Source organism: Garra rufa, chromosome 2 (genome assembly GCF_049309525.1).
Source record: "Garra rufa chromosome 2, GarRuf1.0, whole genome shotgun sequence".
In the NCBI taxonomy this organism is placed as follows: Eukaryota; Metazoa; Chordata; class Actinopteri; order Cypriniformes; family Cyprinidae; genus Garra; species Garra rufa.
In genome coordinates, this window is record NC_133362.1 from 61,436,958 (window position 1) to 61,444,037 (window position 7,080).

At 35.5% G+C, this 7,080-nt stretch overlaps 1 pseudogene; it reads left to right on the forward strand.

Annotated features, from left to right (window-relative positions):
• The first annotated feature begins 216 nt into the window (after window positions 1–216).
• Window positions 217–6,847, forward strand: LOC141326022 (uncharacterized; annotated as a pseudogene).
• Window positions 6,848–7,080: the final 233 nt, after the last annotated feature.

A 7,080-nucleotide genomic window follows, 5' to 3' on the forward strand; every position in this document is an offset into this window, starting at 1 on the left:
ATCAATATTTGTAAGCGACTTTACAAAAAAACAAGCCCAAAGTCGCTTAAAATAAGCGGACTTGGCAACACTGACCGCCAGCCAGCCACACACACCTCTGACTGCGCATGAGCGTAACGTGTCTACAAGAGTGGACCTCTGATTGGGTGTTCCACTCCCGCATAACACTTCGTGTACAGGTTGCGGTCACGAGGGTGTTTTAGTGATGAGTTTAAAATGAATTTATCCGAGCAAATACATAACGTTTTACATCGCTGCAGAAGAGGATCTCATCGGAAAAGTTTAATAAAATGGTTCATCAAGAAGAGACTTCTTTGAGGAGCACCAACGCGTTTGCGGAAAAGAAATGAAGCTGACCAGTCACAAGAGCACCGATGGCTATATATGGTAAGTAGAGCAACACAGTTACTTTATTTGTGCATATGTACAGGTTACCAAAGGTGTTTCCAACATTAATATTTTGGTTAAAATTCACATGAGCATATATGATAAAGTTTATATTATTGGTTTATTTAAAGCATGTATAATACTTTTTCATAATACTATTTATGACGTTAACCTAATATATTAAATTATCTTACAAATAAAATAATTAGTATAACAAGAGATAAAGGAAAATTCAGATTAAAGTACACTTTTTGTACACTACTGATGTAAAACATTACAAATACAGTCTAGTATATATGTTTTTTTTTTAATTAAGCATATTACAATAAATATAATTATATCTATCAAACATTAAGCTTTTAAAAACTAAGTTAAACTTCAAAATATTTCAGCTTGAAAACCCTCAAACTTAAAAATATTTTTAAATGTCTTTAACTTTTTTTTAACTGTTTAAAATTTTTTAAAACTTAAAACTTGACAAACTTTTTTTTATCTAGATATCTATTAAAATATTTTTTTATGGTCAAACCATTCTATAAAAGCAATAAGCTCTGCGAAACCTTGGTTTACAGTTATTTAATTGCAGCAAAGGTGTTCTAAATGCAATGTAAACCAAAGCTTCTTGGAGCTGATTGCTTTATGAATGAACATTTCATGAGATATTTTTTCCTGAGTCACAGTTAAAACAAAATATTGTATTGACAGTTAGAATATTTTATGTTTCACTTTATTGTTTTTAATTTGTTTTATTTCAGGATGTGCAGAAGAAAGGGTCATCGCAAAGTGTCATCATCAGTAAGAAAAGGTTCACTTTTCAGCCAAAGTAGAGTACAGCTCGTTAAATGGTTGGAATTTATTTACCGGTGAGTGGTTATAGAAAGAGAATGTCTTATTTATCTGTAGAATGTTGTAAACATAATGATTTACCACAATAATATTTGTACAGCCTGTAGAGCGGAAAAAGTCAGTACTAGTGATGTGCTCCTTGTTCTCAGATTTGCACAAGGTCTCCAACTCAGGCAAATTGACCTGCTAGAGGATCAAATAGCTAGAAGTTCAAGAACACTGTCCCGAATGACAAATGCCGTTAGGAAGGTTTGGTACCTCTTTATAATAAATACAGAAACAAAGCAATTAACCATTGCATGCCATTCATTAATATTTTTGTTATTTAGATGCATAGCTGCACTACAAAGACTGAGAAGAAGGACTGGTCTTACAGTGGGTGGAAAATCAAGACGCAAGTTTATTTCCATTGATGAGTCGAAGTTTGCACATAAAAGAAAGGTAAATGGAGCACAGACAAATGAGGTTAATTTGAGAAAAAAAATACTACTCGACTTTAAATGTCATGATGTAGGGGGATGCTTTTTTTTGTGCCAGATATACAGTTCTGCTAAACCATCATCCATGGGTCCAGAAAGAACCAATTTAATCTCATCACTCCATTAAACATTCTTATTGAATTCTACAGGCCTAGCTAAATTCATTTTTGCATATTCAAGTCAGTCAACCTTTATGTTCTGTTGTACAAGAATGGCATTCACTGAGGTGTCCAGGCATGAAGTCAATATTTGAGATGTTTTCTCTCCTTCATCAGGTCACCTAGCAGGTAAATTTAGGGGTTATCTCAGTTTCTCTGATCAAACATCTTAATCCCCTTGATTAAAATTGTTTTTTTTTTTTTTATCCATTCCCTATAAGGTTTGCTATAGCTGCAAACTGTTTCTCTGAATTTTTTAAAAAATGTCTTGGAAATGTAAGGGTTGACAAATTAGTGGGTCATTCCATGTCAAATCAACCAAATTTCAAAAACTCAGATTTTGGACTTTGCAGATATTTATTCTGAAGAGAGACATGTATAGTGATGAAAGCTAAAATATTACATGTCATTGATGAATATTTACTGAGTAATCCACTATTTTGTAGAGCAGGGGTGCTCAAACCTGTTACTGGAGATCTACCTACCTACAGACATTTGTTCCAACCCTGCTCCAACACAGCTGTCTGTAATTATCAAGTGCTACGTAAGAGATTAATTATCTGGTTCAAGTGTGTTTGTTCAGGGTTGGAGCTGAACTTTGTAGGATGGTAGATCTGCAGGAACAGGGTTGAGCACCCCTGTTGTAGAGGGAAGTCAAAGTGCCAACTTTCACCTGAGATTCAGAGTCAAGTTACAGGGAGGTACATTGACTTTAGAAAGAATGCAGAATTATTAAAACCAAATGTTGGTCAATTTGTGTACAGCTGATAGTTATTTTATTTAAAGACCAATGTCAGAAGAAGAAATAATGTTGAAATTGGAATCGTATATTGTTCCCCAATTAGAATAATTGCATAGCCATAGAACATACCTGTTGGAGGCCCATAAATATGATTTTTTTTCTAATATTTGTGTGCCTGTAACTGAAGTAGTATTAAAGTTATCTTAATATGATTTTAGATTCTGGTTTTTAATAAACTTTTATTTTGGAATCTTTATTTTTAGAGCTCTGTATGGTTTAATCCCAGATTATGAATGACCAGGATTAATGGTTAACTCTGGGTAAAGTATGAACACTGTGAAATGGAAAAAAGATTACACAGGATTCCATTTTCCTAGGGTTCAGAGTTATATAATAGTAATTATTGCAATTATTTTCATTAATTCCAATGCCCTTAAGCAGTAGATACTGGTTGATCTATGACTATCTATGCTTCATATTTTCTAACAATAAACAAGAGAAATTCTAATAATTAATCCAGATGAGGCAAATCTTGGTTGATGTAAATGAAATGTGTGGCGTAAACAACCATACTTCCTTATAAGGTGTGGGATTTGTTCCAAACATGTTACAATACTGCATGTTTAAAATCTTGGTAGCTATTGGAAGCTTGAACAAAATTGAACAAAATCTCTTCTTCCAAATATATCTGAAACTGATTCAAATGTAGAATCTTATAAGTAGTCAACAGAAAGCAAGGTAATGTGCCTCAGCTTGATCATTTCATTGCACTTTCATTTTTTACACATTGTTCTTAAAGGAACCGTATGTAGGATTGTGGCCAAAACTGGTACTGCAATCACTTTCAAAATACTGTAGAACGGTGTATCCCCCTTGACTCGAGGTTGCCAGCTAAGCTGCAGGAGTAGGCTGCTACAAGGAGCTTCCAATGGCAAGTGACGAGTCCTACACAGTAATTTGTTTTTCTTATGTTAATTATGTTTATGCTTCACAAGAGATGTTTTGCGAAGTAATTATGTATCGCAAAAATTTACAGATGGCGATTAGCCAAATATTTCGTAAAGATGTACTGTAATACCACATTTCAGTCGGAACATAGATTGTTTTCATACCCTGCTAGTGGTGCGATATAAAGCTTTTTATGAACGCATTTAGCACGGCCGACCGCGGAGAATCCACTGTGTACGGAAGCAAAGTTAGCCAAACATAGATGAATCTTACATGTCCAGGAGAAAATTAGCAACATTGGCGTCTATCTTCAAATTCTTCTCCTTTTTCAGCCGTCTGCATCTTTCAAAGGCGTCTCCTATACAAATCCTTGTTTTATTTCGGACTTTGTCACGACGTATTTAGGTTTCGTAACGTTATGCATGTTTTATCCGACACGTTCGTATGCTGCAGCTGGAACAGAGCTGGCAACCCGGATCACAAAACTCTACTGACTTCGTGATTGGTAGATAGCTGGAGGGTGGAGCCTCAGACCAAAACACAAAATGACAACAATAACATCAGTTGAGGGCTGTAACTTTCACTTTTGAATGAATGAATGAATGAATGAATGATGCATTTGTATAGCGCTTTCATTGTGTATTTCCGTACACCCAAAGCGCTTTACAATCATATGGGGGATCTCTCCTCAACCACCACCAGTGTGCAGCACCCACTTGGATGATGCGTCGGCAGCCACAGGACAATGGCGCCGGTGCGCTCACCACACACCAGCTACAGGTGGAGAGGAGAGAGTGATATAGCCAATTGAATGGAAGGGGATTATTAGGAGGCCATGATTGACTAGGGCCAGTGGAGGGAATTTGGCCAGGACACCGAGGTTACACCCCTACTCTTTTACGAGAAGTGCCATGGGATTTTTTGTGACCACGGAGAGTCAGGACCTCGGTTTAACGTCTCATCCGAAGGACGGTGCTTTTTACAGTATAGTGTCCCCATCACTATACTGGGGCATTAGGGCCCACATAGACCACAGGGTGAGCACCCCCTGCTGGCCTCACTAACACCTCTTCCAACAGCAACCTAGTTTTCCCAGGAGGTTTCCCATCCAAGTACTGACCAGGCTCAGGCCTGCTTAGCTTCAGTGAACAACCAATCTTGGGCTGCAGGGTGATATGGCTGTGGCCTTTTAAATGACAATATCCTGGCCGGACCACTGTTGTCAGTGATATAAGTATTTGAAATGAACATGATTTCTTAATGTCTAGTGACATGTCAGGGCCATTTTATGATTAGCTGACATAAATTTCTTACATACGGTTCCTTTAAAATAAAATTAGTATCAGCTGTATACAAAGTGACCAACATTTGGATTTCAACCACTGAAAATGGGTAACATTCAACAATCTGGACATTAAGCCTCGTTGAGATTCTCATGTCTCAGTTGACTGAATATATAGATGTTTTTCCTGAACATGAAAGTAGGTCCGATAATGCTTTGCATTTCCGATCTCCATTGTTTCTAGTCAAATTAGCGTATATTCAGAGTTGATAATCTAATATTAAACCTATTAAAATGTGTTTAAATAGCACATGGCTCCATAGCGCCATCGCTTTGCAATGACAGTCATTTGTCAGTGCCTTACTTTAATGAGTGTGTAGATGACACAAAGCTGTGGACGTTATCTACATTAAAAACAAATGGACACTATTTGAATGGGATCCTATGAAGAACGGAACAGAAAAGCATTCAATCTGATGTTAGATTTCAAAGGTCTATAGATCTGTTCCAAAAGAAAAGTTTATTAACACCTAGAATCTAAAATCATATAGCAGTATCTTTAATACTTCTTGAGTTATTGGCACGCAAACTTTGGAAAAATAATATTTATAGCACTCAGACTGGTATGTTCAGTGCAGTTGTCTTGACAAAAAGACTCTTCTCCAGTTTAAACATTATTTGTTTTTTAGACATCCCTCTTTTTTTCTTTTTTTAAACTCACCCACATTTGGTTTTTGAACACTGAAAATGTGTACAGTTTGATGATTTGAGCCATATTGAAATTCCAATATCTCTGGAACCAAATCTCATAAGGCGTTAAAAATAAAAATGCTGTTTCCCTAGTTTTGATTGGTCACTACTGGCACATAATGCAACTAAGATAACTAAAGTAAACTGATCTAATATAACTACCAATCTCTGTGCCATCTTTCTGAATTCATTTTTTATCTACTCTAAATCTAAGGTGAAAATTTCCATTTCGACCTTCCTCTACAAAATAGTGGATTACTCAGTAAATATTCATCCATGACATTTAATATTTAATCATTTATATGGCTTTTATCACTATACATGTCTATCTTTCTTTCAAATAAATATTAGCAAAATCACAAATTTGAGCCGGGGACCTCTGGTTGAGTTGACACGGAGTGACCCTAGTATTACATAGTTGTATTATGACAACATCTTAAAAAATTATATATTGACATTAACATACACTTGGAAATTGTTACAGACTCTTCCAGGTTGAATAATTATGATTGTGTGTAAACAAAAGATTTTCCCTTTTCACCTGATTTCTTAATTATTTTTTATTATCATTTTTTGTAATGTCATTTTACAAAATGACAAAATTTTAAACGCTCTTGTTAGTTTTGTAACATGACAGCAGAATGTGTTATTATTTTTATTTGCTAGGTTTTTAATATCATTATTTTAAACCAAAATTGTTTGACTGATTTACTGTAGCAATTAATAAAATATTTTTTAAAATTTTTGGCTTAATTCCAGCATGTAAACTTGTATTTTTTTCTTCTAGTATAACCGTGGTCGTTTTCGAACTACATGGAGAAGAAACAACTGGGTGTTTGGAATGCTGGAAATCAAGGGCCACAGACGTTTGCCAATTTTAAAGATTGTCAAAAACCGCTCAAAACAGACTCTCATACCCATTATCAGAAGGCACGTGAGAAGAGGGTCCACCATTTTCAGTGACTGTTGGAGAGCATATGTTCAGGCTCTCCGTAGACATGGGTACAGGCATTTTACTGTCAACCATTCAGAAAACTTTGTTGATCCAAACACTGGTTGCCATACACAGCACATAGAACGTGCATGGCAAAGCATCAAGTCACAGGTCAACAAGCACAGAGGCAACAAAAGCAGTCAGCTCTTAAAAGAGCATTTGAAATGTATTCAGTGGTATCACTGGTTAGGCAAACGAAACAAAAAAGGAGTAATTGCTCAGCTGTTTCATGACATAAGAAAGGACTTCAAAATTCATTAATTTGCTGCCATGAAGAACAGACTTAAAAAGTAGTTCATATATGAAATATAAATAGGTAAGATCCAGATACATGCAGATCCAGAGTGCTTGTTAATTTAAAATATCTATAAAAAATGGTGTCATTACATATTTTTTTATATATCAACTTACTATATATTGCATGTAACTTCTTTGTATTAAAATGTATGTTGTCTTTATTCTCCATGTAAATTATTCCATGGACTCTGACACAG